The 27,780-nt window shown below is 42.0% G+C and overlaps 19 non-coding genes across 19 annotated transcripts; all 19 read left to right on the top strand.

Annotated features, from left to right (window-relative positions):
• Positions 1-931: 931 nt before the first annotated feature.
• trnah-gug (transfer RNA histidin (anticodon GUG)) lies at positions 932-1,003 on the top strand. The gene has a single exon. It is a non-coding gene; the product is annotated as a tRNA-His (tRNA).
• A 1,894-nt stretch (positions 1,004-2,897) lies between these two features.
• Positions 2,898-2,969, top strand: trnah-gug (transfer RNA histidin (anticodon GUG)). Its single transcript has one exon. It is a non-coding gene; the product is annotated as a tRNA-His (tRNA).
• A 911-nt stretch (positions 2,970-3,880) lies between these two features.
• On the top strand, positions 3,881-3,952 carry trnah-gug (transfer RNA histidin (anticodon GUG)). Its single transcript has one exon. It is a non-coding gene; the product is annotated as a tRNA-His (tRNA).
• A 911-nt stretch (positions 3,953-4,863) lies between these two features.
• Positions 4,864-4,935, top strand: trnah-gug (transfer RNA histidin (anticodon GUG)). Its single transcript has one exon. It is a non-coding gene; the product is annotated as a tRNA-His (tRNA).
• A 911-nt stretch (positions 4,936-5,846) lies between these two features.
• Positions 5,847-5,918, top strand: trnah-gug (transfer RNA histidin (anticodon GUG)). The gene has a single exon. It is a non-coding gene; the product is annotated as a tRNA-His (tRNA).
• Positions 5,919-6,829: 911 nt separating this feature from the next.
• Positions 6,830-6,901, top strand: trnah-gug (transfer RNA histidin (anticodon GUG)). Its single transcript has one exon. It is a non-coding gene; the product is annotated as a tRNA-His (tRNA).
• A 1,894-nt stretch (positions 6,902-8,795) lies between these two features.
• On the top strand, positions 8,796-8,867 carry trnah-gug (transfer RNA histidin (anticodon GUG)). The gene has a single exon. It is a non-coding gene; the product is annotated as a tRNA-His (tRNA).
• Positions 8,868-9,778: 911 nt separating this feature from the next.
• On the top strand, positions 9,779-9,850 carry trnah-gug (transfer RNA histidin (anticodon GUG)). Its single transcript has one exon. It is a non-coding gene; the product is annotated as a tRNA-His (tRNA).
• A 911-nt stretch (positions 9,851-10,761) lies between these two features.
• On the top strand, positions 10,762-10,833 carry trnah-gug (transfer RNA histidin (anticodon GUG)). The gene has a single exon. It is a non-coding gene; the product is annotated as a tRNA-His (tRNA).
• Positions 10,834-12,727: 1,894 nt separating this feature from the next.
• On the top strand, positions 12,728-12,799 carry trnah-gug (transfer RNA histidin (anticodon GUG)). Its single transcript has one exon. It is a non-coding gene; the product is annotated as a tRNA-His (tRNA).
• Positions 12,800-14,693: 1,894 nt separating this feature from the next.
• trnah-gug (transfer RNA histidin (anticodon GUG)) lies at positions 14,694-14,765 on the top strand. Its single transcript has one exon. It is a non-coding gene; the product is annotated as a tRNA-His (tRNA).
• A 1,896-nt stretch (positions 14,766-16,661) lies between these two features.
• trnah-gug (transfer RNA histidin (anticodon GUG)) lies at positions 16,662-16,733 on the top strand. Its single transcript has one exon. It is a non-coding gene; the product is annotated as a tRNA-His (tRNA).
• Positions 16,734-18,629: 1,896 nt separating this feature from the next.
• Positions 18,630-18,701, top strand: trnah-gug (transfer RNA histidin (anticodon GUG)). The gene has a single exon. It is a non-coding gene; the product is annotated as a tRNA-His (tRNA).
• A 910-nt stretch (positions 18,702-19,611) lies between these two features.
• trnah-gug (transfer RNA histidin (anticodon GUG)) lies at positions 19,612-19,683 on the top strand. Its single transcript has one exon. It is a non-coding gene; the product is annotated as a tRNA-His (tRNA).
• A 1,893-nt stretch (positions 19,684-21,576) lies between these two features.
• trnah-gug (transfer RNA histidin (anticodon GUG)) lies at positions 21,577-21,648 on the top strand. The gene has a single exon. It is a non-coding gene; the product is annotated as a tRNA-His (tRNA).
• Positions 21,649-22,559: 911 nt separating this feature from the next.
• On the top strand, positions 22,560-22,631 carry trnah-gug (transfer RNA histidin (anticodon GUG)). Its single transcript has one exon. It is a non-coding gene; the product is annotated as a tRNA-His (tRNA).
• Positions 22,632-23,541: 910 nt separating this feature from the next.
• trnah-gug (transfer RNA histidin (anticodon GUG)) lies at positions 23,542-23,613 on the top strand. Its single transcript has one exon. It is a non-coding gene; the product is annotated as a tRNA-His (tRNA).
• Positions 23,614-24,524: 911 nt separating this feature from the next.
• Positions 24,525-24,596, top strand: trnah-gug (transfer RNA histidin (anticodon GUG)). The gene has a single exon. It is a non-coding gene; the product is annotated as a tRNA-His (tRNA).
• Positions 24,597-25,507: 911 nt separating this feature from the next.
• trnah-gug (transfer RNA histidin (anticodon GUG)) lies at positions 25,508-25,579 on the top strand. Its single transcript has one exon. It is a non-coding gene; the product is annotated as a tRNA-His (tRNA).
• The last annotated feature ends 2,201 nt before the right edge of the window (positions 25,580-27,780 follow it).

The raw sequence follows: 27,780 nt of genomic DNA, 5'->3' as shown, positions 1-27,780 counted from the left end.
TTCGAATCCGGGTCACGGCAGGTGTATCGCCCACTCATGTTGGATTTCAATGCATTTACTTCCAAGTGGATGCGTGGTTTTCTGGATACGCGCCACAAATGTTACAGGAGTCTTCGCGTTCTCATCCTGTTTACCTGTGGTGATATTGATGTTGGACTTTTGACGGGCAGAATCTCAGTACTTTGGAAATTAGAAGCAAACAAGATGCACCTGAGTAAGGCAAGTCCCGAAGTGCTCATTGTCATCACTATAGCTGAAAAGGTGTAAGTGACAAGAGGAAAGAAAAACTGCGTTCTACCAGTTAATACATCATAAAACGGAATTTGCGGCCAGTGGTGGACATATGGCAAAATTCAAACAGTAATTGGTGACTTTGTATAATTCATTAGCGCACAATGGCACGATGATAAGTTGTATGAATGGATTGATTTCTGTTCCGATGATCCAATCTCGCTTTGATTTTTCAAAACCTCGCGCTGTGCAGAATGTGATTGGTTAAGCAATAAGAACCTGGATCCAGGATGTGCCAGTTATATATTCGGGGTGCAACTGTCGTCCAGTACCTGTTTTTTTACATTTCAGAAAGCGGCCGATATCTTCCGAAAACAACGAATCAAACGAACAAACCATATCTGCTGAAAAGAGTGCAAGCTTCGTATATTTGAAATGTTGCGTATTGAAAAAAATCTTTTGGCAATACATTATCATTTGATATAATGGTCATCACATATGAATTGTACTCTGTGATATTCCATAGGTGGTGACTGTGTAAAATGGCAATGATCTCTTATTACATTAACCAGTGGTCACTAAGAGCTGTATTGTCATTAGGGGAAGAAAATGAATACTCCACTTGTCGGTGGTCATTTAAATAAGGACATGGATGAATGGCATCCTTGTGGTGTTGTTTGGCTAATGACTGTCCAAAGCGGCCGTGATCGTATAGTGGTCAGTACTCTGCGTTGTGGTCGCAGCAACCCCGGTTCGAATCCGGGTCACGGCAGGTGTATCGCCGACTCATATTGGATTTCAATGCATTTACTTCCAAGTGGATGCGTGGTTTTCTGGATACGCGCCACAAATGTTACAGGAGTCTTCGCGTTCTCATCCTGTTTACCTGTGGTGATATTGATGTTGGACTTTTGACGGGCAGAATCTCAGTACTTTGGAAATTAGAAGCAAACAAGATGCACCTGAGTAAGGCAAGTCCCGAAGTGCTCATTGTCATCACTATAGCTGAAAAGGTGTAAGTGACAAGAGGAAAGAAAAACTGCGTTCTACCAGTTAATACATCATAAAACGGAATTTGCGGCCAGTGGTGGACATATGGCAAAATTCAAACAGTAATTGGTGACTTTGTATAATTCATTAGCGCACAATGGCACGATGATAAGTTGTATGAATGGATTGATTTCTGTTCCGATGATCCAATCTCGCTTTGATTTTTCAAAACCTCGCGCTGTGCAGAATGTAATTGGTTAAGCAATAAGAACCTGGATCCAGGATGTGCCAGTTATATATTCGGGGTGCAACTGTCGTCCAGTACCTGTTTTTTTACATTTCAGAAAGCGGCCGATATCTTCCGAAAACAACGAATCAAACGAACAAACCATATCTGCTGAAAAGAGTGCAAGCTTCGTATATTTGAAATGTTGCTTATTGAAAAAAATCTTTTGGCAATACATTATCATTTGATATAATGGTCATCACATATGAATTGTACTCTGTGATATTCCATAGGTGGTGACTGTGTAAAATGGCAATGCTCTCTTATTACATTAACCAGTGGTCACTAAGAGCTGTATTGTCATTAGGGGAAGAAAATGAATACTCCACTTGTCGGTGGTCATTTTAATAAGGACATGGATGAATGGCATCCTTGTGGTGTTGTTTGGCTAATGACTGTCCAAAGCGGCCGTGATCGTATAGTGGTCAGTACTCTGCGTTGTGGTCGCAGCAACTCCGGTTCGAATCCCGGTCACGGCAGGTGAATCGCCCACTCATATTGGATTTCAATGCATTTACTTCCAAGTGGATGCGTGGTTTTCTGGATACGCGCCACAAATGTTACAGGAGTCTTCGCGTTCTCATCCTGTTTACCTGTGGTGATATTGATGTTGGACTTTTGACGGGCAGAATCTCAGTACTTTGGAAATTAGAAGCAAACAAGATGCACCTGAGTAAGGCAAGTCCCGAAGTGCTCATTGTCATCACTATAGCTGAAAAGGTGTAAGTGACAAGAGGAAAGAAAAACTGCGTTCTACCAGTTAATACATCATAAAACGGAATTTGCGGCCAGTGGTGGACATATGGCAAAATTCAAACAGTAATTGGTGACTTTGTATAATTCATTAGCGCACAATGGCACGATGATAAGTTGTATGAATGGATTGATTTCTGTTCCGATGATCCAATCTCGCTTTGATTTTTCAAAACCTCGCGCTGTGCAGAATGTGATTGGTTAAGCAATAAGAACCTGGATCCAGGATGTGCCAGTTATATATTCGGGGTGCAACTGTCGTCCAGTACCTGTTTTTTTACATTCCAGAAAGCGGCCGATATCTTCCGAAAACAACGAATCAAACGAACAAACCATATCTGCTGAAAAGAGTGCAAGCTTCGTATATTTGAAATGTTGCGTATTGAAAAAAATCTTTTGGCAATACATTATCATTTGATATAATGGTCATCACATATGAATTGTACTCTGTGATATTCCATATGTGGTGACTGTGTAAAATGGCAATGATCTCTTATTACATTAACCAGTGGTCACTAAGAGCTGTATTGTCATTAGGGGAAGAAAATGAATACTCCACTTGTCGGTGGTCATTTTAATAAGGACATGTATGAATGGCATCCTTGTGGTGTTGTTTGGCTAATGACTGTCCAAAGCGGCCGTGATCGTATAGTGGTCAGTACTCTGCGTTGTGGTCGCAGCAACCCCGGTTCGAATCCGGGTCACGGCAGGTGAATCGCCCACTCATATTGGATTTCAATGCATTTACTTCCAAGTGGATGCGTGGTTTTCTGGATACGCGCCACAAATGTTACAGGAGTCTTCGCGTTCTCATCCTGTTTACCTGTGGTGATATTGATGTTGGACTTTTGACGGGCAGAATCTCAGTACTTTGGAAAATAGAAGCAAACAAGATGCACCTGAGTAAGGCAAGTCCCGAAGTGCTCATTGTCATCACTATAGCTGAAAAGGTGTAAGTGACAAGAGGAAAGAAAAACTGCGTTCTACCAGTTAATACATCATAAAACGGAATTTGCGGCCAGTGGTGGACATATGGCAAAATTCAAACAGTAATTGGTGACTTTGTATAATTCATTAGCGCACAATGGCACGATGATAAGTTGTATGAATGGATTGATTTCTGTTCCGATGATCCAATCTCGCTTTGATTTTTCAAAACCTCGCGCTGTGCAGAATGTGATTGGTTAAGCAATAAGAACCTGGATCCAGGATGTGCCAGTTATATATTCGGGGTGCAACTGTCGTCCAGTACCTGTTTTTTTACATTCCAGAAAGCGGCCGATATCTTCCGAAAACAACGAATCAAACGAACAAACCATATCTGCTGAAAAGAGTGCAAGCTTCGTATATTTGAAATGTTGCGTATTGAAAAAAATCTTTTGGCAATACATTATCATTTGATATAATGGTCATCACATATGAATTGTACTCTGTGATATTCCATAGGTGGTGACTGTGTAAAATGGCAATGATCTCTTATTACATTAACCAGTGGTCACTAAGAGCTGTATTGTCATTAGGGGAAGAAAATGAATACTCCACTTGTCGGTGGTCATTTTAATAAGGACATGGATGAATGGCATCCTTGTGGTGTTGTTTGGCTAATGACTGTCCAAAGCGGCCGTGATCGTATAGTGGTCAGTACTCTGCGTTGTGGTCGCAGCAACCCCGGTTCGAATCCGGGTCACGGCAGGTGAATCGCCCACTCATATTGGATTTCAATGCATTTACTTCCAAGTGGATGCGTGGTTTTCTGGATACGCGCCACAAATGTTACAGGAGTCTTCGCGTTCTCATCCTGTTTACCTGTGGTGATATTGATGTTGGACTTTTGACGGGCAGAATCTCAGTACTTTGGAAAATAGAAGCAAACAAGATGCACCTGAGTAAGGCAAGTCCCGAAGTGCTCATTGTCATCACTATAGCTGAAAAGGTGTAAGTGACAAGAGGAAAGAAAAACTGCGTTCTACCAGTTAATACATCATAAAACGGAATTTGCGGCCAGTGGTGGACATATGGCAAAATTCAAACAGTAATTGGTGACTTTGTATAATTCATTAGCGCACAATGGCACGATGATAAGTTGTATGAATGGATTGATTTCTGTTCCGATGATCCAATCTCGCTTTGATTTTTCAAAACCTCGCGCTGTGCAGAATGTGATTGGTTAAGCAATAAGAACCTGGATCCAGGATGTGCCAGTTATATATTCGGGGTGCAACTGTCGTCCAGTACCTGTTTTTTTACATTCCAGAAAGCGGCCGATATCTTCCGAAAACAACGAATCAAACGAACAAACCATATCTGCTGAAAAGAGTGCAAGCTTCGTATATTTGAAATGTTGCGTATTGAAAAAAATCTTTTGGCAATACATTATCATTTGATATAATGGTCATCACATATGAATTGTACTCTGTGATATTCCATAGGTGGTGACTGTGTAAAATGGCAATGATCTCTTATTACATTAACCAGTGGTCACTAAGAGCTGTATTGTCATTAGGGGAAGAAAATGAATACTCCACTTGTCGGTGGTCATTTAAATAAGGACATGGATGAATGGCATCCTTGTGGTGTTGTTTGGCTAATGACTGTCCAAAGCGGCCGTGATCGTATAGTGGTCAGTACTCTGCGTTGTGGTCGCAGCAACCCCGGTTCGAATCCGGGTCACGGCAGGTGTATCGCCGACTCATATTGGATTTCAATGCATTTACTTCCAAGTGGATGCGTGGTTTTCTGGATACGCGCCACAAATGTTACAGGAGTCTTCGCGTTCTCATCCTGTTTACCTGTGGTGATATTGATGTTGGACTTTTGACGGGCAGAATCTCAGTACTTTGGAAATTAGAAGCAAACAAGATGCACCTGAGTAAGGCAAGTCCCGAAGTGCTCATTGTCATCACTATAGCTGAAAAGGTGTAAGTGACAAGAGGAAAGAAAAACTGCGTTCTACCAGTTAATACATCATAAAACGGAATTTGCGGCCAGTGGTGGACATATGGCAAAATTCAAACAGTAATTGGTGACTTTGTATAATTCATTAGCGCACAATGGCACGATGATAAGTTGTATGAATGGATTGATTTCTGTTCCGATGATCCAATCTCGCTTTGATTTTTCAAAACCTCGCGCTGTGCAGAATGTGATTGGTTAAGCAATAAGAACCTGGATCCAGGATGTGCCAGTTATATATTCGGGGTGCAACTGTCGTCCAGTACCTGTTTTTTTACATTCCAGAAAGCGGCCGATATCTTCCGAAAACAACGAATCAAACGAACAAACCATATCTGCTGAAAAGAGTGCAAGCTTCGTATATTTGAAATGTTGCGTATTGAAAAAAATCTTTTGGCAATACATTATCATTTGATATAATGGTCATCACATATGAATTGTACTCTGTGATATTCCATAGGTGGTGACTGTGTAAAATGGCAATGATCTCTTATTACATTAACCAGTGGTCACTAAGAGCTGTATTGTCATTAGGGGAAGAAAATGAATACTCCACTTGTCGGTGGTCATTTTAATAAGGACATGGATGAATGGCATCCTTGTGGTGTTGTTTGGCTAATGACTGTCCAAAGCGGCCGTGATCGTATAGTGGTCAGTACTCTGCGTTGTGGTCGCAGCAACCCCGGTTCGAATCCGGGTCACGGCAGGTGTATCGCCCACTCATATTGGATTTCAATGCATTTACTTCCAAGTGGATGCGTGGTTTTCTGGATACGCGCCACAAATGTTACAGGAGTCTTCGCGTTCTCATCCTGTTTACCTGTGGTGATATTGATGTTGGACTTTTGACGGGCAGAATCTCAGTACTTTGGAAATTAGAAGCAAACAAGATGCACCTGAGTAAGGCAAGTCCCGAAGTGCTCATTGTCATCACTATAGCTGAAAAGGTGTAAGTGACAAGAGGAAAGAAAAACTGCGTTCTACCAGTTAATACATCATAAAACGGAATTTGCGGCCAGTGGTGGACATATGGCAAAATTCAAACAGTAATTGGTGACTTTGTATAATTCATTAGCGCACAATGGCACGATGATAAGTTGTATGAATGGATTGATTTCTGTTCCGATGATCCAATCTCGCTTTGATTTTTCAAAACCTCGCGCTGTGCAGAATGTGATTGGTTAAGCAATAAGAACCTGGATCCAGGATGTGCCAGTTATATATTCGGGGTGCAACTGTCGTCCAGTACCTGTTTTTTTACATTCCAGAAAGCGGCCGATATCTTCCGAAAACAACGAATCAAACGAACAAACCATATCTGCTGAAAAGAGTGCAAGCTTCGTATATTTGAAATGTTGCGTATTGAAAAAAATCTTTTGGCAATACATTATCATTTGATATAATGGTCATCACATATGAATTGTACTCTGTGATATTCCATAGGTGGTGACTGTGTAAAATGGCAATGATCTCTTATTACATTAACCAGTGGTCACTAAGAGCTGTATTGTCATTAGGGGAAGAAAATGAATACTCCACTTGTCGGTGGTCATTTTAATAAGGACATGTATGAATGGCATCCTTGTGGTGTTGTTTAGCTAATGACTGTCCAAAGCGGCCGTGATCGTATAGTGGTCAGTACTCTGCGTTGTGGTCGCAGCAACCCCGGTTCGAATCCGGGTCACGGCAGGTGAATCGCCCACTCATATTGGATTTCAATGCATTTACTTCCAAGTGGATGCGTGGTTTTCTGGATACGCGCCACAAATGTTACAGGAGTCTTCGCGTTCTCATCCTGTTTACCTGTGGTGATATTGATGTTGGACTTTTGACGGGCAGAATCTCAGTACTTTGGAAAATAGAAGCAAACAAGATGCACCTGAGTAAGGCAAGTCCCGAAGTGCTCATTGTCATCACTATAGCTGAAAAGGTGTAAGTGACAAGAGGAAAGAAAAACTGCGTACTACCAGTTAATACATCATAAAACGGAATTTGCGGCCAGTGGTGGACATATGGCAAAATTCAAAGAGTAATTGGTGACTTTGTATAATTCATTAGCGCACAATGGCACGAAGATAAGTTGTATGAATGGATTGATTTCTGTTCCGATGATCCAATCTCGCTTTGATTTTTCAAAACCTCGCGCTGTGCAGAATATAATTGATTCAGCAATAAGAACCTGGATCCAGGATGTGCCAGTTATATATTCGGGGTGCAACTGTCGTCCAGTACCTGTTTTTTTACATTTCAGAAAGCGTCCGATATCTTCCGAAAACAACGAATCAAACGAACAAACCATATCTGCTGAAAAGAGTGCAAGCTTCGTATAGTTGAAATGTTGCGTATTGAAAAAAATCTTTTGGCAATACATTATCATTTGATATAATGGTCATCACATATGAATTGTACTCTGTGATATTCCATAGGTGGTGACTGTGTAAAATGGCAATGATCTCTTATTACATTAACCAGTGGTCACTAAGAGCTGTATTGTCATTAGGGGAAGAAAATGAATACTCCACTTGTCGGTGGTCATTTTAATAAGGACATGGATGAATGGCATCCTTGTGGTGTTGTTTGGCTAATGACTGTCCAAAGCGGCCGTGATCGTATAGTGGTCAGTACTCTGCGTTGTGGTCGCAGCAACTCCGGTTCGAATCCGGGTCACGGCAGGTGAATCGCCCACTCATATTGGATTTCAATGCATTTACTTCCAAGTGGATGCGTGGTTTTCTGGATACGCGCCACAAATGTTACAGGAGTCTTCGCGTTCTCATCCTGTTTACCTGTGGTGATATTGATGTTGGACTTTTGACGGGCAGAATCTCAGTACTTTGGAAATTAGAAGCAAACAAGATGCACCTGAGTAAGGCAAGTCCCGAAGTGCTCATTGTCATCACTATAGCTGAAAAGGTGTAAGTGACAAGAGGAAAGAAAAACTGCGTTCTACCAGTTAATACATCATAAAACGGAATTTGCGGCCAGTGGTGGACATATGGCAAAATTCAAACAGTAATTGGTGACTTTGTATAATTCATTAGCGCACAATGGCACGATGATAAGTTGTATGAATGGATTGATTTCTGTTCCGATGATCCAATCTCGCTTTGATTTTTCAAAACCTCGCGCTGTGCAGAATGTGATTGGTTAAGCAATAAGAACCTGGATCCAGGATGTGCCAGTTATATATTCGGGGTGCAACTGTCGTCCAGTACCTGTTTTTTTACATTCCAGAAAGCGGCCGATATCTTCCGAAAACAACGAATCAAACGAACAAACCATATCTGCTGAAAAGAGTGCAAGCTTCGTATATTTGAAATGTTGCGTATTGAAAAAAATCTTTTGGCAATACATTATCATTTGATATAATGGTCATCACATATGAATTGTACTCTGTGATATTCCATAGGTGGTGACTGTGTAAAATGGCAATGATCTCTTATTACATTAACCAGTGGTCACTAAGAGCTGTATTGTCATTAGGGGAAGAAAATGAATACTCCACTTGTCGGTGGTCATTTTAATAAGGACATGTATGAATGGCATCCTTGTGGTGTTGTTTGGCTAATGACTGTCCAAAGCGGCCGTGATCGTATAGTGGTCAGTACTCTGCGTTGTGGTCGCAGCAACCCCGGTTCGAATCCGGGTCACGGCAGGTGAATCGCCCACTCATATTGGATTTCAATGCATTTACTTCCAAGTGGATGCGTGGTTTTCTGGATACGCGCCACAAATGTTACAGGAGTCTTCGCGTTCTCATCCTGTTTACCTGTGGTGATATTGATGTTGGACTTTTGACGGGCAGAATCTCAGTACTTTGGAAAATAGAAGCAAACAAGATGCACCTGAGTAAGGCAAGTCCCGAAGTGCTCATTGTCATCACTATAGCTGAAAAGGTGTAAGTGACAAGAGGAAAGAAAAACTGCGTTCTACCAGTTAATACATCATAAAACGGAATTTGCGGCCAGTGGTGGACATATGGCAAAATTCAAACAGTAATTGGTGACTTTGTATAATTCATTAGCGCACAATGGCACGATGATAAGTTGTATGAATGGATTGATTTCTGTTCCGATGATCCAATCTCGCTTTGATTTTTCAAAACCTCGCGCTGTGCAGAATGTGATTGGTTAAGCAATAAGAACCTGGATCCAGGATGTGCCAGTTATATATTCGGGGTGCAACTGTCGTCCAGTACCTGTTTTTTTACATTCCAGAAAGCGGCCGATATCTTCCGAAAACAACGAATCAAACGAACAAACCATATCTGCTGAAAAGAGTGCAAGCTTCGTATATTTGAAATGTTGCGTATTGAAAAAAATCTTTTGGCAATACATTATCATTTGATATAATGGTCATCACATATGAATTGTACTCTGTGATATTCCATAGGTGGTGACTGTGTAAAATGGCAATGATCTCTTATTACATTAACCAGTGGTCACTAAGAGCTGTATTGTCATTAGGGGAAGAAAATGAATACTCCACTTGTCGGTGGTCATTTTAATAAGGACATGGATGAATGGCATCCTTGTGGTGTTGTTTGGCTAATGACTGTCCAAAGCGGCCGTGATCGTATAGTGGTCAGTACTCTGCGTTGTGGTCGCAGCAACCCCGGTTCGAATCCGGGTCACGGCAGGTGTATCGCCCACTCATATTGGATTTCAATGCATTTACTTCCAAGTGGATGCGTGGTTTTCTGGATACGCGCCACAAATGTTACAGGAGTCTTCGCGTTCTCATCCTGTTTACCTGTGGTGATATTGATGTTGGACTTTTGACGGGCAGAATCTCAGTACTTTGGAAATTAGAAGCAAACAAGATGCACCTGAGTAAGGCAAGTCCCGAAGTGCTCATTGTCATCACTATAGCTGAAAAGGTGTAAGTGACAAGAGGAAAGAAAAACTGCGTTCTACCAGTTAATACATCATAAAACGGAATTTGCGGCCAGTGGTGGACATATGGCAAAATTCAAACAGTAATTGGTGACTTTGTATAATTCATTAGCGCACAATGGCACGATGATAAGTTGTATGAATGGATTGATTTCTGTTCCGATGATCCAATCTCGCTTTGATTTTTCAAAACCTCGCGCTGTGCAGAATGTGATTGGTTAAGCAATAAGAACCTGGATCCAGGATGTGCCAGTTATATATTCGGGGTGCAACTGTCGTCCAGTACCTGTTTTTTTACATTCCAGAAAGCGGCCGATATCTTCCGAAAACAACGAATCAAACGAACAAACCATATCTGCTGAAAAGAGTGCAAGCTTCGTATATTTGAAATGTTGCGTATTGAAAAAAATCTTTTGGCAATACATTATCATTTGATATAATGGTCATCACATATGAATTGTACTCTGTGATATTCCATAGGTGGTGACTGTGTAAAATGGCAATGATCTCTTATTACATTAACCAGTGGTCACTAAGAGCTGTATTGTCATTAGGGGAAGAAAATGAATACTCCACTTGTCGGTGGTCATTTTAATAAGGACATGTATGAATGGCATCCTTGTGGTGTTGTTTAGCTAATGACTGTCCAAAGCGGCCGTGATCGTATAGTGGTCAGTACTCTGCGTTGTGGTCGCAGCAACCCCGGTTCGAATCCGGGTCACGGCAGGTGAATCGCCCACTCATATTGGATTTCAATGCATTTACTTCCAAGTGGATGCGTGGTTTTCTGGATACGCGCCACAAATGTTACAGGAGTCTTCGCGTTCTCATCCTGTTTACCTGTGGTGATATTGATGTTGGACTTTTGACGGGCAGAATCTCAGTACTTTGGAAAATAGAAGCAAACAAGATGCACCTGAGTAAGGCAAGTCCCGAAGTGCTCATTGTCATCACTATAGCTGAAAAGGTGTAAGTGACAAGAGGAAAGAAAAACTGCGTACTACCAGTTAATACATCATAAAACGGAATTTGCGGCCAGTGGTGGACATATGGCAAAATTCAAAGAGTAATTGGTGACTTTGTATAATTCATTAGCGCACAATGGCACGAAGATAAGTTGTATGAATGGATTGATTTCTGTTCCGATGATCCAATCTCGCTTTGATTTTTCAAAACCTCGCGCTGTGCAGAATATAATTGATTCAGCAATAAGAACCTGGATCCAGGATGTGCCAGTTATATATTCGGGGTGCAACTGTCGTCCAGTACCTGTTTTTTTACATTTCAGAAAGCGTCCGATATCTTCCGAAAACAACGAATCAAACGAACAAACCATATCTGCTGAAAAGAGTGCAAGCTTCGTATAGTTGAAATGTTGCGTATTGAAAAAAATCTTTTGGCAATACATTATCATTTGATATAATGGTCATCACATATGAATTGTACTCTGTGATATTCCATAGGTGGTGACTGTGTAAAATGGCAATGATCTCTTATTACATTAACCAGTGGTCACTAAGAGCTGTATTGTCATTAGGGGAAGAAAATGAATACTCCACTTGTCGGTGGTCATTTTAATAAGGACATGGATGAATGGCATCCTTGTGGTGTTGTTTGGCTAATGACTGTCCAAAGCGGCCGTGATCGTATAGTGGTCAGTACTCTGCGTTGTGGTCGCAGCAACTCCGGTTCGAATCCGGGTCACGGCAGGTGAATCGCCCACTCATATTGGATTTCAATGCATTTACTTCCAAGTGGATGCGTGGTTTTCTGGATACGCGCCACAAATGTTACAGGAGTCTTCGCGTTCTCATCCTGTTTACCTGTGGTGATATTGATGTTGGACTTTTGACGGGCAGAATCTCAGTACTTTGGAAATTAGAAGCAAACAAGATGCACCTGAGTAAGGCAAGTCCCGAAGTGCTCATTGTCATCACTATAGCTGAAAAGGTGTAAGTGACAAGAGGAAAGAAAAACTGCGTTCTACCAGTTAATACATCATAAAACGGAATTTGCGGCCAGTGGTGGACATATGGCAAAATTCAAACAGTAATTGGTGACTTTGTATAATTCATTAGCGCACAATGGCACGATGATAAGTTGTATGAATGGATTGATTTCTGTTCCGATGATCCAATCTCGCTTTGATTTTTCAAAACCTCGCGCTGTGCAGAATGTGATTGGTTAAGCAATAAGAACCTGGATCCAGGATGTGCCAGTTATATATTCGGGGTGCAACTGTCGTCCAGTACCTGTTTTTTTACATTCCAGAAAGCGGCCGATATCTTCCGAAAACAACGAATCAAACGAACAAACCATATCTGCTGAAAAGAGTGCAAGCTTCGTATATTTGAAATGTTGCGTATTGAAAAAAATCTTTTGGCAATACATTATCATTTGATATAATGGTCATCACATATGAATTGTACTCTGTGATATTCCATAGGTGGTGACTGTGTAAAATGGCAATGATCTCTTATTACATTAACCAGTGGTCACTAAGAGCTGTATTGTCATTAGGGGAAGAAAATGAATACTCCACTTGTCGGTGGTCATTTTAATAAGGACATGTATGAATGGCATCCTTGTGGTGTTGTTTGGCTAATGACTGTCCAAAGCGGCCGTGATCGTATAGTGGTCAGTACTCTGCGTTGTGGTCGCAGCAACCCCGGTTCGAATCCGGGTCACGGCAGGTGAATCGCCCACTCATATTGGATTTCAATGCATTTACTTCCAAGTGGATGCGTGGTTTTCTGGATACGCGCCACAAATGTTACAGGAGTCTTCGCGTTCTCATCCTGTTTACCTGTGGTGATATTGATGTTGGACTTTTGACGGGCAGAATCTCAGTACTTTGGAAAATAGAAGCAAACAAGATGCACCTGAGTAAGGCAAGTCCCGAAGTGCTCATTGTCATCACTATAGCTGAAAAGGTGTAAGTGACAAGAGGAAAGAAAAACTGCGTTCTACCAGTTAATACATCATAAAACGGAATTTGCGGCCAGTGGTGGACATATGGCAAAATTCAAACAGTAATTGGTGACTTTGTATAATTCATTAGCGCACAATGGCACGATGATAAGTTGTATGAATGGATTGATTTCTGTTCCGATGATCCAATCTCGCTTTGATTTTTCAAAACCTCGCGCTGTGCAGAATGTGATTGGTTAAGCAATAAGAACCTGGATCCAGGATGTGCCAGTTATATATTCGGGGTGCAACTGTCGTCCAGTACCTGTTTTTTTACATTCCAGAAAGCGGCCGATATCTTCCGAAAACAACGAATCAAACGAACAAACCATATCTGCTGAAAAGAGTGCAAGCTTCGTATATTTGAAATGTTGCGTATTGAAAAAAATCTTTTGGCAATACATTATCATTTGATATAATGGTCATCACATATGAATTGTACTCTGTGATATTCCATAGGTGGTGACTGTGTAAAATGGCAATGATCTCTTATTACATTAACCAGTGGTCACTAAGAGCTGTATTGTCATTAGGGGAAGAAAATGAATACTCCACTTGTCGGTGGTCATTTTAATAAGGACATGGATGAATGGCATCCTTGTGGTGTTGTTTGGCTAATGACTGTCCAAAGCGGCCGTGATCGTATAGTGGTCAGTACTCTGCGTTGTGGTCGCAGCAACTCCGGTTCGAATCCGGGTCACGGCAGGTGTATCGCCCACTCATGTTGGATTTCAATGCATTTACTTCCAAGTGGATGCGTGGTTTTCTGGATACGCGCCACAAATGTTACAGGAGTCTTCGCGTTCTCATCCTGTTTACCTGTGGTGATATTGATGTTGGACTTTTGACGGGCAGAATCTCAGTACTTTGGAAATTAGAAGCAAACAAGATGCACCTGAGTAAGGCAAGTCCCGAAGTGCTCATTGTCATCACTATAGCTGAAAAGGTGTAAGTGACAAGAGGAAAGAAAAACTGCGTTCTACCAGTTAATACATCATAAAACGGAATTTGCGGCCAGTGGTGGACATATGGCAAAATTCAAACAGTAATTGGTGACTTTGTATAATTCATTAGCGCACAATGGCACGATGATAAGTTGTATGAATGGATTGATTTCTGTTCCGATGATCCAATCTCGCTTTGATTTTTCAAAACCTCGCGCTGTGCAGAATGTGATTGGTTAAGCAATAAGAACCTGGATCCAGGATGTGCCAGTTATATATTCGGGGTGCAACTGTCGTCCAGTACCTGTTTTTTTACATTCCAGAAAGCGGCCGATATCTTCCGAAAACAACGAATCAAACGAACAAACCATATCTGCTGAAAAGAGTGCAAGCTTCGTATATTTGAAATGTTGCGTATTGAAAAAAATCTTTTGGCAATACATTATCATTTGATATAATGGTCATCACATATGAATTGTACTCTGTGATATTCCATAGGTGGTGACTGTGTAAAATGGCAATGATCTCTTATTACATTAACCAGTGGTCACTAAGAGCTGTATTGTCATTAGGGGAAGAAAATGAATACTCCACTTGTCGGTGGTCATTTTAATAAGGACATGGATGAATGGCATCCTTGTGGTGTTGTTTGGCTAATGACTGTCCAAAGCGGCCGTGATCGTATAGTGGTCAGTACTCTGCGTTGTGGTCGCAGCAACCCCGGTTCGAATCCGGGTCACGGCAGGTGTATAGGCCACTCATATTGGATTTCAATGCATTTACTTCCAAGTGGATGCGTGGTTTTCTGGATACGCGCCACAAATGTTACAGGAGTCTTCGCGTTCTCATCCTGTTTACCTGTGGTGATATTGATGTTGGACTTTTGACGGGCAGAATCTCAGTACTTTGGAAAATAGAAGCAAACAAGATGCACCTGAGTAAGGCAAGTCCCGAAGTGCTCATTGTCATCACTATAGCTGAAAAGGTGTAAGTGACAAGAGGAAAGAAAAACTGCGTTCTACCAGTTAATACATCATAAAACGGAATTTGCGGCCAGTGGTGGACATATGGCAAAATTCAAACAGTAATTGGTGACTTTGTATAATTCATTAGCGCACAATGGCACGATGATAAGTTGTATGAATGGATTGATTTCTGTTCCGATGATCCAATCTCGCTTTGATTTTTCAAAACCTCGCGCTGTGCAGAATGTGATTGGTTAAGCAATAAGAACCTGGATCCAGGATGTGCCAGTTATATATTCGGGGTGCAACTGTCGTCCAGTACCTGTTTTGTTACATTCCAGAAAGCGGCCGATATCTTCCGAAAACAACGAATCAAACGAACAAACCATATCTGCTGAAAAGAGTGCAAGCTTCGTATATTTGAAATGTTGCGTATTGAAAAAAATCTTTTGGCAATACATTATCATTTGATATAATGGTCATCACATATGAATTGTACTCTGTGATATTCCATAGGTGGTGACTGTGTAAAATGGCAATGATCTCTTATTACATTAACCAGTGGTCACTAAGAGCTGTATTGTCATTAGGGGAAGAAAATGAATACTCCACTTGTCGGTGGTCATTTTAATAAGGACATGGATGAATGGCATCCTTGTGGTGTTGTTTGGCTAATGACTGTCCAAAGCGGCCGTGATCGTATAGTGGTCAGTACTCTGCGTTGTGGTCGCAGCAACTCCGGTTCGAATCCGGGTCACGGCAGGTGTATCGCCCACTCATGTTGGATTTCAATGCATTTACTTCCAAGTGGATGCGTGGTTTTCTGGATACGCGCCACAAATGTTACAGGAGTCTTCGCGTTCTCATCCTGTTTACCTGTGGTGATATTGATGTTGGACTTTTGACGGGCAGAATCTCAGTACTTTGGAAATTAGAAGCAAACAAGATGCACCTGAGTAAGGCAAGTCCCGAAGTGCTCATTGTCATCACTATAGCTGAAAAGGTGTAAGTGACAAGAGGAAAGAAAAACTGCGTTCTACCAGTTAATACATCATAAAACGGAATTTGCGGCCAGTGGTGGACATATGGCAAAATTCAAACAGTAATTGGTGACTTTGTATAATTCATTAGCGCACAATGGCACGATGATAAGTTGTATGAATGGATTGATTTCTGTTCCGATGATCCAATCTCGCTTTGATTTTTCAAAACCTCGCGCTGTGCAGAATGTGATTGGTTAAGCAATAAGAACCTGGATCCAGGATGTGCCAGTTATATATTCGGGGTGCAACTGTCGTCCAGTACCTGTTTTTTTACATTTCAGAAAGCGGCCGATATCTTCCGAAAACAACGAATCAAACGAACAAACCATATCTGCTGAAAAGAGTGCAAGCTTCGTATATTTGAAATGTTGCGTATTGAAAAAAATCTTTTGGCAATACATTATCATTTGATATAATGGTCATCACATATGAATTGTACTCTGTGATATTCCATAGGTGGTGACTGTGTAAAATGGCAATGATCTCTTATTACATTAACCAGTGGTCACTAAGAGCTGTATTGTCATTATAGGGGAAGAAAATGAATACTCCACTTGTCGGTGGTCATTTTAATAAGGACATGGATGAATGGCATCCTTGTGGTGTTGTTTGGCTAATGACTGTCCAAAGCGGCCGTGATCGTATAGTGGTCAGTACTCTGCGTTGTGGTCGCAGCAACCCCGGTTCGAATCCGGGTCACGGCAGGTGTATAGGCCACTCATATTGGATTTCAATGCATTTACTTCCAAGTGGATGCGTGGTTTTCTGGATACGCGCCACAAATGTTACAGGAGTCTTCGCGTTCTCATCCTGTTTACCTGTGGTGATATTGATGTTGGACTTTTGACGGGCAGAATCTCAGTACTTTGGAAATTAGAAGCAAACAAGATGCACCTGAGTAAGGCAAGTCCCGAAGTGCTCATTGTCATCACTATAGCTGAAAAGGTGTAAGTGACAAGAGGAAAGAAAAACTGCGTTCTACCAGTTAATACATCATAAAACGGAATTTGCGGCCAGTGGTGGACATATGGCAAAATTCAAACAGTAATTGGTGACTTTGTATAATTCATTAGCGCACAATGGCACGATGATAAGTTGTATGAATGGATTGATTTCTGTTCCGATGATCCAATCTCGCTTTGATTTTTCAAAACCTCGCGCTGTGCAGAATGTGATTGGTTAAGCAATAAGAACCTGGATCCAGGATGTGCCAGTTATATATTCGGGGTGCAACTGTCGTCCAGTACCTGTTTTTTTACATTCCAGAAAGCGGCCGATATCTTCCGAAAACAACGAATCAAACGAACAAACCATATCTGCTGAAAAGAGTGCAAGCTTCGTATATTTGAAATGTTGCGTATTGAAAAAAATCTTTTGGCAATACATTATCATTTGATATAATGGTCATCACATATGAATTGTACTCTGTGATATTCCATAGGTGGTGACTGTGTAAAATGGCAATGATCTCTTATTACATTAACCAGTGGTCACTAAGAGCTGTATTGTCATTAGGGGAAGAAAATGAATACTCCACTTGTCGGTGGTCATTTTAATAAGGACATGGATGAATGGCATCCTTGTGGTGTTGTTTGGCTAATGACTGTCCAAAGCGGCCGTGATCGTATAGTGGTCAGTACTCTGCGTTGTGGTCGCAGCAACTCCGGTTCGAATCCGGGTCACGGCAGGTGTATCGCCCACTCATGTTGGATTTCAATGCATTTACTTCCAAGTGGATGCGTGGTTTTCTGGATACGCGCCACAAATGTTACAGGAGTCTTCGCGTTCTCATCCTGTTTACCTGTGGTGATATTGATGTTGGACTTTTGACGGGCAGAATCTCAGTACTTTGGAAATTAGAAGCAAACAAGATGCACCTGAGTAAGGCAAGTCCCGAAGTGCTCATTGTCATCACTATAGCTGAAAAGGTGTAAGTGACAAGAGGAAAGAAAAACTGCGTTCTACCAGTTAATACATCATAAAACGGAATTTGCGGCCAGTGGTGGACATATGGCAAAATTCAAACAGTAATTGGTGACTTTGTATAATTCATTAGCGCACAATGGCACGATGATAAGTTGTATGAATGGATTGATTTCTGTTCCGATGATCCAATCTCGCTTTGATTTTTCAAAACCTCGCGCTGTGCAGAATGTGATTGGTTAAGCAATAAGAACCTGGATCCAGGATGTGCCAGTTATATATTCGGGGTGCAACTGTCGTCCAGTACCTGTTTTTTTACATTTCAGAAAGCGGCCGATATCTTCCGAAAACAACGAATCAAACGAACAAACCATATCTGCTGAAAAGAGTGCAAGCTTCGTATATTTGAAATGTTGCGTATTGAAAAAAATCTTTTGGCAATACATTATCATTTGATATAATGGTCATCACATATGAATTGTACTCTGTGATATTCCATAGGTGGTGACTGTGTAAAATGGCAATGATCTCTTATTACATTAACCAGTGGTCACTAAGAGCTGTATTGTCATTATAGGGGAAGAAAATGAATACTCCACTTGTCGGTGGTCATTTTAATAAGGACATGGATGAATGGCATCCTTGTGGTGTTGTTTGGCTAATGACTGTCCAAAGCGGCCGTGATCGTATAGTGGTCAGTACTCTGCGTTGTGGTCGCAGCAACCCCGGTTCGAATCCGGGTCACGGCAGGTGTATAGGCCACTCATATTGGATTTCAATGCATTTACTTCCAAGTGGATGCGTGGTTTTCTGGATACGCGCCACAAATGTTACAGGAGTCTTCGCGTTCTCATCCTGTTTACCTGTGGTGATATTGATGTTGGACTTTTGACGGGCAGAATCTCAGTACTTTGGAAATTAGAAGCAAACAAGATGCACCTGAGTAAGGCAAGTCCCGAAGTGCTCATTGTCATCACTATAGCTGAAAAGGTGTAAGTGACAAGAGGAAAGAAAAACTGCGTTCTACCAGTTAATACATCATAAAACGGAATTTGCGGCCAGTGGTGGACATATGGCAAAATTCAAACAGTAATTGGTGACTTTGTATAATTCATTAGCGCACAATGGCACGATGATAAGTTGTATGAATGGATTGATTTCTGTTCCGATGATCCAATCTCGCTTTGATTTTTCAAAACCTCGCGCTGTGCAGAATGTGATTGGTTAAGCAATAAGAACCTGGATCCAGGATGTGCCAGTTATATATTCGGGGTGCAACTGTCGTCCAGTACCTGTTTTTTTACATTCCAGAAAGCGGCCGATATCTTCCGAAAACAACGAATCAAACGAACAAACCATATCTGCTGAAAGAGTGCAAGGTTCGTATATTTGAAATGTTGCGTATTGAAAAAAATCTTTTGGCAATACATTATCATTTGATATAATGGTCATCACATATGAATTGTACTCTGTGATATTCCATAGGTGGTGACTGTGTAAAATGGCAATGATCTCTTATTACATTAACCAGTGGTCACTAAGAGCTGTATTGTCATTAGGGGAAGAAAATGAATACTCCACTTGTCGGTGGTCATTTAAATAAGGACATGGATGAATGGCATCCTTGTGGTGTTGTTTGGCTAATGACTGTCCAAAGCGGCCGTGATCGTATAGTGGTCAGTACTCTGCGTTGTGGTCGCAGCAACCCCGGTTCGAATCCGGGTCACGGCAGGTGTATCGCCCACTCATATTAGATTTCAATGCATTTACTTCCAAGTGGATGCGTGGTTTTCTGGATACGCGCCACAAATGTTACAGGAGTCTTCGCGTTCTCATCCTGTTTACCTGTGGTGATATTGATGTTGGACTTTTGACGGGCAGAATCTCAGTACTTTGGAAATTAGAAGCAAACAAGATGCACCTGAGTAAGGCAAGTCCCGAAGTGCTCATTGTCATCACTATAGCTGAAAAGGTGTAAGTGACAAGAGGAAAGAAAAACTGCGTTCTACCAGTTAATACATCATAAAACGGAATTTGCGGCCAGTGGTGGACATATGGCAAAATTCAAACAGTAATTGGTGACTTTGTATAATTCATTAGCGCACAATGGCACGATGATAAGTTGTATGAATGGATTGATTTCTGTTCCGATGATCCAATCTCGCTTTGATTTTTCAAAACCTCGCGCTGTGCAGAATGTGATTGGTTAAGCAATAAGAACCTGGATCCAGGATGTGCCAGTTATATATTCGGGGTGCAACTGTCGTCCAGTACCTGTTTTTTTACATTCCAGAAAGCGGCCGATATCTTCCGAAAACAACGAATCAAACGAACAAACCATATCTGCTGAAAAGAGTGCAAGCTTCGTATATTTGAAATGTTGCGTATTGAAAAAAATCTTTTGGCAATACATTATCATTTGATATAATGGTCATCACATATGAATTGTACTCTGTGATATTCCATAGGTGGTGACTGTGTAAAATGGCAATGATCTCTTATTACATTAACCAGTGGTCACTAAGAGCTGTATTGTCATTAGGGGAAGAAAATGAATACTCCACTTGTCGGTGGTCATTTTAATAAGGACATGGATGAATGGCATCCTTGTGGTGTTGTTTGGCTAATGACTGTCCAAAGCGGCCGTGATCGTATAGTGGTCAGTACTCTGCGTTGTGGTCGCAGCAACTCCGGTTCGAATCCGGGTCACGGCAGGTGTATCGCCCACTCATGTTGGATTTCAATGCATTTACTTCCAAGTGGATGCGTGGTTTTCTGGATACGCGCCACAAATGTTACAGGAGTCTTCGCGTTCTCATCCTGTTTACCTGTGGTGATATTGATGTTGGACTTTTGACGGGCAGAATCTCAGTACTTTGGAAATTAGAAGCAAACAAGATGCACCTGAGTAAGGCAAGTCCCGAAGTGCTCATTGTCATCACTATAGCTGAAAAGGTGTAAGTGACAAGAGGAAAGAAAAACTGCGTTCTACCAGTTAATACATCATAAAACGGAATTTGCGGCCAGTGGTGGACATATGGCAAAATTCAAACAGTAATTGGTGACTTTGTATAATTCATTAGCGCACAATGGCACGATGATAAGTTGTATGAATGGATTGATTTCTGTTCCGATGATCCAATCTCGCTTTGATTTTTCAAAACCTCGCGCTGTGCAGAATGTGATTGGTTAAGCAATAAGAACCTGGATCCAGGATGTGCCAGTTATATATTCGGGGTGCAACTGTCGTCCAGTACCTGTTTTTTTACATTCCAGAAAGCGGCCGATATCTTCCGAAAACAACGAATCAAACGAACAAACCATATCTGCTGAAAGAGTGCAAGGTTCGTATATTTGAAATGTTGCGTATTGAAAAAAATCTTTTGGCAATACATTATCATTTGATATAATGGTCATCACATATGAATTGTACTCTGTGATATTCCATAGGTGGTGACTGTGTAAAATGGCAATGATCTCTTATTACATTAACCAGTGGTCACTAAGAGCTGTATTGTCATTAGGGGAAGAAAATGAATACTCCACTTGTCGGTGGTCATTTAAATAAGGACATGGATGAATGGCATCCTTGTGGTGTTGTTTGGCTAATGACTGTCCAAAGCGGCCGTGATCGTATAGTGGTCAGTACTCTGCGTTGTGGTCGCAGCAACCCCGGTTCGAATCCGGGTCACGGCAGGTGTATCGCCGACTCATATTGGATTTCAATGCATTTACTTCCAAGTGGATGCGTGGTTTTCTGGATACGCGCCACAAATGTTACAGGAGTCTTCGCGTTCTCATCCTGTTTACCTGTGGTGATATTGATGTTGGACTTTTGACGGGCAGAATCTCAGTACTTTGGAAATTAGAAGCAAACAAGATGCACCTGAGTAAGGCAAGTCCCGAAGTGCTCATTGTCATCACTATAGCTGAAAAGGTGTAAGTGACAAGAGGAAAGAAAAACTGCGTTCTACCAGTTAATACATCATAAAACGGAATTTGCGGCCAGTGGTGGACATATGGCAAAATTCAAACAGTAATTGGTGACTTTGTATAATTCATTAGCGCACAATGGCACGATGATAAGTTGTATGAATGGATTGATTTCTGTTCCGATGATCCAATCTCGCTTTGATTTTTCAAAACCTCGCGCTGTGCAGAATGTGATTGGTTAAGCAATAAGAACCTGGATCCAGGATGTGCCAGTTATATATTCGGGGTGCAACTGTCGTCCAGTACCTGTTTTTTTACATTCCAGAAAGCGGCCGATATCTTCCGAAAACAACGAATCAAACGAACAAACCATATCTGCTGAAAAGAGTGCAAGCTTCGTATATTTGAAATGTTGCGTATTGAAAAAAATCTTTTGGCAATACATTATCATTTGATATAATGGTCATCACATATGAATTGTACTCTGTGATATTCCATAGGTGGTGACTGTGTAAAATGGCAATGATCTCTTATTACATTAACCAGTGGTCACTAAGAGCTGTATTGTCATTAGGGGAAGAAAATGAATACTCCACTTGTCGGTGGTCATTTTAATAAGGACATGGATGAATGGCATCCTTGTGGTGTTGTTTGGCTAATGACTGTCCAAAGCGGCCGTGATCGTATAGTGGTCAGTACTCTGCGTTGTGGTCGCAGCAACCCCGGTTCGAATCCGGGTCACGGCAGGTGTATAGGCCACTCATATTGGATTTCAATGCATTTACTTCCAAGTGGATGCGTGGTTTTCTGGATACGCGCCACAAATGTTACAGGAGTCTTCGCGTTCTCATCCTGTTTACCTGTGGTGATATTGATGTTGGACTTTTGACGGGCAGAATCTCAGTACTTTGGAAATTAGAAGCAAACAAGATGCACCTGAGTAAGGCAAGTCCCGAAGTGCTCATTGTCATCACTATAGCTGAAAAGGTGTAAGTGACAAGAGGAAAGAAAAACTGCGTTCTACCAGTTAATACATCATAAAACGGAATTTGCGGCCAGTGGTGGACATATGGCAAAATTCAAACAGTAATTGGTGACTTTGTATAATTCATTAGCGCACAATGGCACGATGATAAGTTGTATGAATGGATTGATTTCTGTTCCGATGATCCAATCTCGCTTTGATTTTTCAAAACCTCGCGCTGTGCAGAATGTGATTGGTTAAGCAATAAGAACCTGGATCCAGGATGTGCCAGTTATATATTCGGGGTGCAACTGTCGTCCAGTACCTGTTTTTTTACATTCCAGAAAGCGGCCGATATCTTCCGAAAACAACGAATCAAACGAACAAACCATATCTGCTGAAAGAGTGCAAGGTTCGTATATTTGAAATGTTGCGTATTGAAAAAAATCTTTTGGCAATACATTATCATTTGATATAATGGTCATCACATATGAATTGTACTCTGTGATATTCCATAGGTGGTGACTGTGTAAAATGGCAATGATCTCTTATTACATTAACCAGTGGTCACTAAGAGCTGTATTGTCATTAGGGGAAGAAAATGAATACTCCACTTGTCGGTGGTCATTTAAATAAGGACATGGATGAATGGCATCCTTGTGGTGTTGTTTGGCTAATGACTGTCCAAAGCGGCCGTGATCGTATAGTGGTCAGTACTCTGCGTTGTGGTCGCAGCAACCCCGGTTCGAATCCGGGTCACGGCAGGTGAATCGCCCACTCATATTGGATTTCAATGCATTTACTTCCAAGTGGATGCGTGGTTTTCTGGATACGCGCCACAAATGTTACAGGAGTCTTCGCGTTCTCATCCTGTTTACCTGTGGTGATATTGATGTTGGACTTTTGACGGGCAGAATCTCAGTACTTTGGAAATTAGAAGCAAACAAGATGCACCTGAGTAAGGCAAGTCCCGAAGTGCTCATTGTCATCACTATAGCTGAAAAGGTGTAAGTGACAAGAGGAAAGAAAAACTGCGTTCTACCAGTTAATACATCATAAAACGGAATTTGCGGCCAGTGGTGGACATATGGCAAAATTCAAACAGTAATTGGTGACTTTGTATAATTCATTAGCGCACAATGGCACGATGATAAGTTGTATGAATGGATTGATTTCTGTTCCGATGATCCAATCTCGCTTTGATTTTTCAAAACCTCGCGCTGTGCAGAATGTGATTGGTTAAGCAATAAGAACCTGGATCCAGGATGTGCCAGTTATATATTCGGGGTGCAACTGTCGTCCAGTACCTGTTTTTTTACATTTCAGAAAGCGGCCGATATCTTCCGAAAACAACGAATCAAACGAACAAACCATATCTGCTGAAAGAGTGCAAGGTTCGTATATTTGAAATGTTGCGTATTGAAAAAAATCTTTTGGCAATACATTATCATTTGATATAATGGTCATCACATATGAATTGTACTCTGTGATATTCCATAGGTGGTGACTGTGTAAAATGGCAATGATCTCTTATTACATTAACCAGTGGTCACTAAGAGCTGTATTGTCATTAAGGGGAAGAAAATGAATACTCCACTTGTCGGTGGTCATTTTAATAAGGACATGTATGAATGGCATCCTTGTGGTGTTGTTTGGCTAATGACTGTCTAAAGCGGCCGTGATCGTATAGTGGTCAGTACTCTGCGTTGTGGTCGCAGCAACCCCGGTTCGAATCCGGGTCACGGCAGGTGAATCGCCCACTCATATTGGATTTCAATGCATTTACTTCCAAGTGGATGCGTGGTTTTCTGGATACGCGCCACAAATGTTACAGGAGTCTTCGCGTTCTCATCCTGTTTACCTGTGGTGATATTGATGTTGGACTTTTGACGGGCAGAATCTCAGTACTTTGGAAAATAGAAGCAAACAAGATGCACCTGAGTAAGGCAAGTCCCGAAGTGCTCATTGTCATCACTATAGCTGAAAAGGTGTAAGTGACAAGAGGAAAGAAAAACTGCGTTCTACCAGTTAATACATCATAAAACGGAATTTGCGGCCAGTGGTGGACATATGGCAAAATTCAAACAGTAATTGGTGACTTTGTATAATTCATTAGCGCACAATGGCACGATGATAAGTTGTATGAATGGATTGATTTCTGTTCCGATGATCCAATCTCGCTTTGATTTTTCAAAACCTCGCGCTGTGCAGAATGTGATTGGTTAAGCAATAAGAACCTGGATCCAGGATGTGCCAGTTATATATTCGGGGTGCAACTGTCGTCCAGTACCTGTTTTTTTACATTTCAGAAAGCGGCCGATATCTTCCGAAAACAACGAATCAAACGAACAAACCATATCTGCTGAAAGAGTGCAAGGTTCGTATATTTGAAATGTTGCGTATTGAAAAAAATCTTTTGGCAATACATTATCATTTGATATAATGGTCATCACATATGAATTGTACTCTGTGATATTCCATAGGTGGTGACTGTGTAAAATGGCAATGATCTCTTATTACATTAACCAGTGGTCACTAAGAGCTGTATTGTCATTAAGGGGAAGAAAATGAATACTCCACTTGTCGGTGGTCATTTTAATAAGGATATGGATGAATGGCATCCTTGTGGTGTTGTTTGGCTAATGACTGTCCAAAGCGGCCGTGATCGTATAGTGGTCAGTACTCTGCGTTGTGGTCGCAGCAACCCCGGTTCGAATCCGGGTCACGGCAGGTGTATCGCCCACTCATGTTGGATTTCAATGCATTTACTTCCAAGTGGATGCGTGGTTTTCTGGATACGCGCCACAAATGTTACAGGAGTCTTCGCGTTCTCATCCTGTTTACCTGTGGTGATGTCGATGTTGGACTTTTGACGGGCAGAATCTCAGTACTTTGGAAATTAGAAGCAAACAAGATGCACCTGAGTAAGGCAAGTCCCGAAGTGCTCATTGTCATCACTATAGCTGAAAAGGTGTAAGTGACAAGAGGAAAGAAAAACTGCGTTCTACCAGTTAATACATCATAAAACGGAATTTGTGGCCAGTGGTGGACATATGGCAAAATTCAAACAGTAATTGGTGACTTTGTATAATTCATTAGCGCACAATGGCACGATGATAATGTGGCAGGAGTGGTAAGGGGAAAGGCCCAAACCAACCACAGTAGCCTGACTACGCCACCCCAGGTCCTACTGCCCAGGGACATAAGAAAATAGTACTCAGGGGTCCAACAAAACGACCCACAGCTGACCACAAGTGGCCAGCAAAGTTCAACGGGAATTACACTTTTATTCAACTCAACACAACAGGATCAACCGGAAGTTAGAAACAATAAACAATGACAATAACCAAACCACAATTACATAATACATCAACACAAAATCACAACCCCAAACATCGCACAGCCCCGCATTTACAACGAAACAAAAACAAACACAGCAAATCACGTTCAAACACAGCAAAACTAATAAAAAAAACCCAAAACAAAACCAAAGACAAAACCCACCCCATAACCAACCGCAAACCACATAATGCTAGGTACCGGGGCTTACTCACGCACACAGATACTCATATCAAACCACACATAATAATAAAAAAAAGGAAAAGAAAAGACCAACTACTATAATCTAAAGACAGACAAGACAGCAGCCCAACCCACTACAAGCCACGAAAGGGGGAGGCTACCTACAAATAAAACAATACAAAAACACAAACCAATCAAACCTGCTGTCACAGCTCACAGTCATTAAAACTCCTGTCGACCTTATACCTACCAGAACCTGTAGCTGCCGCTTAGCCAGCCGTAATGAAAACACCAGGCTAACCACCCGCCTTAACCCAGGTCCACTACAAACATACAAAAACACAGGAATTAAAACGTAAAACCACAAACTAGATATCACCGAACGGCACATGCCTACCAGTACCATTGCGCGGGGAGGGGGGGGGGGACAGCAGTCGCTAAACGCAGACCGGACCAGTGGACAAACGCAGCGTCAGCCACGGCGTTTGGAGTCAATACGATACCTGCACTGGACCCCGCATAACCACTGCGTCCTACCTATAAACCCATCCCCAGTGCAGCTCTAATTAACCCCACTTGACCCTGAATACTTGCCACACCCCTCCCCACATCCACGTCAGCAGAAGCTAACCGGCACGTGACCGCACTTTATCTAAACTTCTCCAAACGCTCCGGTTACAATCTACCCCCACGTTCTTTATCGTCGACCCGACGATAAACTGCCTAGGGGTACGGCACTGCCCACAACCTAACGCAAGCTCACCACCTGCAACCTAAGTCCCTAAAGTTCCGCTGCCCCCGTATTCCAACTCTGTGCCACCCGAGGAAGATGGTGGACATTAGAATGCTGACCTGCCGTACTTCGGGTTGTCCTTCTAGCCGCGACCCCATGGTCAGATTGGTGCTCCACTGGCACTGCCGTTGACAGCGCCCCTATAGCCAAACCTGACGATAGAGGCGCAGCAAGGGTCAAGGGTAGGGGTTGTTCCTGTACTGGATCAATCAGCCTTGGGGCGGAAGCCATGGCCACTGTAGAGGGAAGATGCATGGACCCAGGCGAAACAAGACCCTCAGCTGACTGACGTGGATGGTGAACATCAGTCACCTCCACCCACACCCCTTCACTTAACTCTTCCTCCGGAACTGGCCCGGGACAAGGGGAATGCTCGTCCTGGAGATCTTTATTAGGCTCCACTCCCCGTCTAGCCTTCAACATAACACGATGAACGTGTCGAATTTTGCACAAATCATTCACAGGTGCTATAGTATAAACGGCCCCACCACTTTCGGGTGCCCGTAATACCCGATTCACGGTGGGACTCCAAAGGTCATGGATTTTATGGCGTCCCTTCATCCCATGGGCCCGTAGGTACACAGTCTGGCCTTCGGATAGAAGATCTTCCCTCACA

This window comes from Paramormyrops kingsleyae, chromosome 23 (genome assembly GCF_048594095.1).
Source record: "Paramormyrops kingsleyae isolate MSU_618 chromosome 23, PKINGS_0.4, whole genome shotgun sequence".
Lineage (NCBI taxonomy): Eukaryota > Metazoa > Chordata > Actinopteri > Osteoglossiformes > Mormyridae > Paramormyrops > Paramormyrops kingsleyae.
This window is presented reverse-complemented; position numbering and strand designations above follow the sequence as displayed.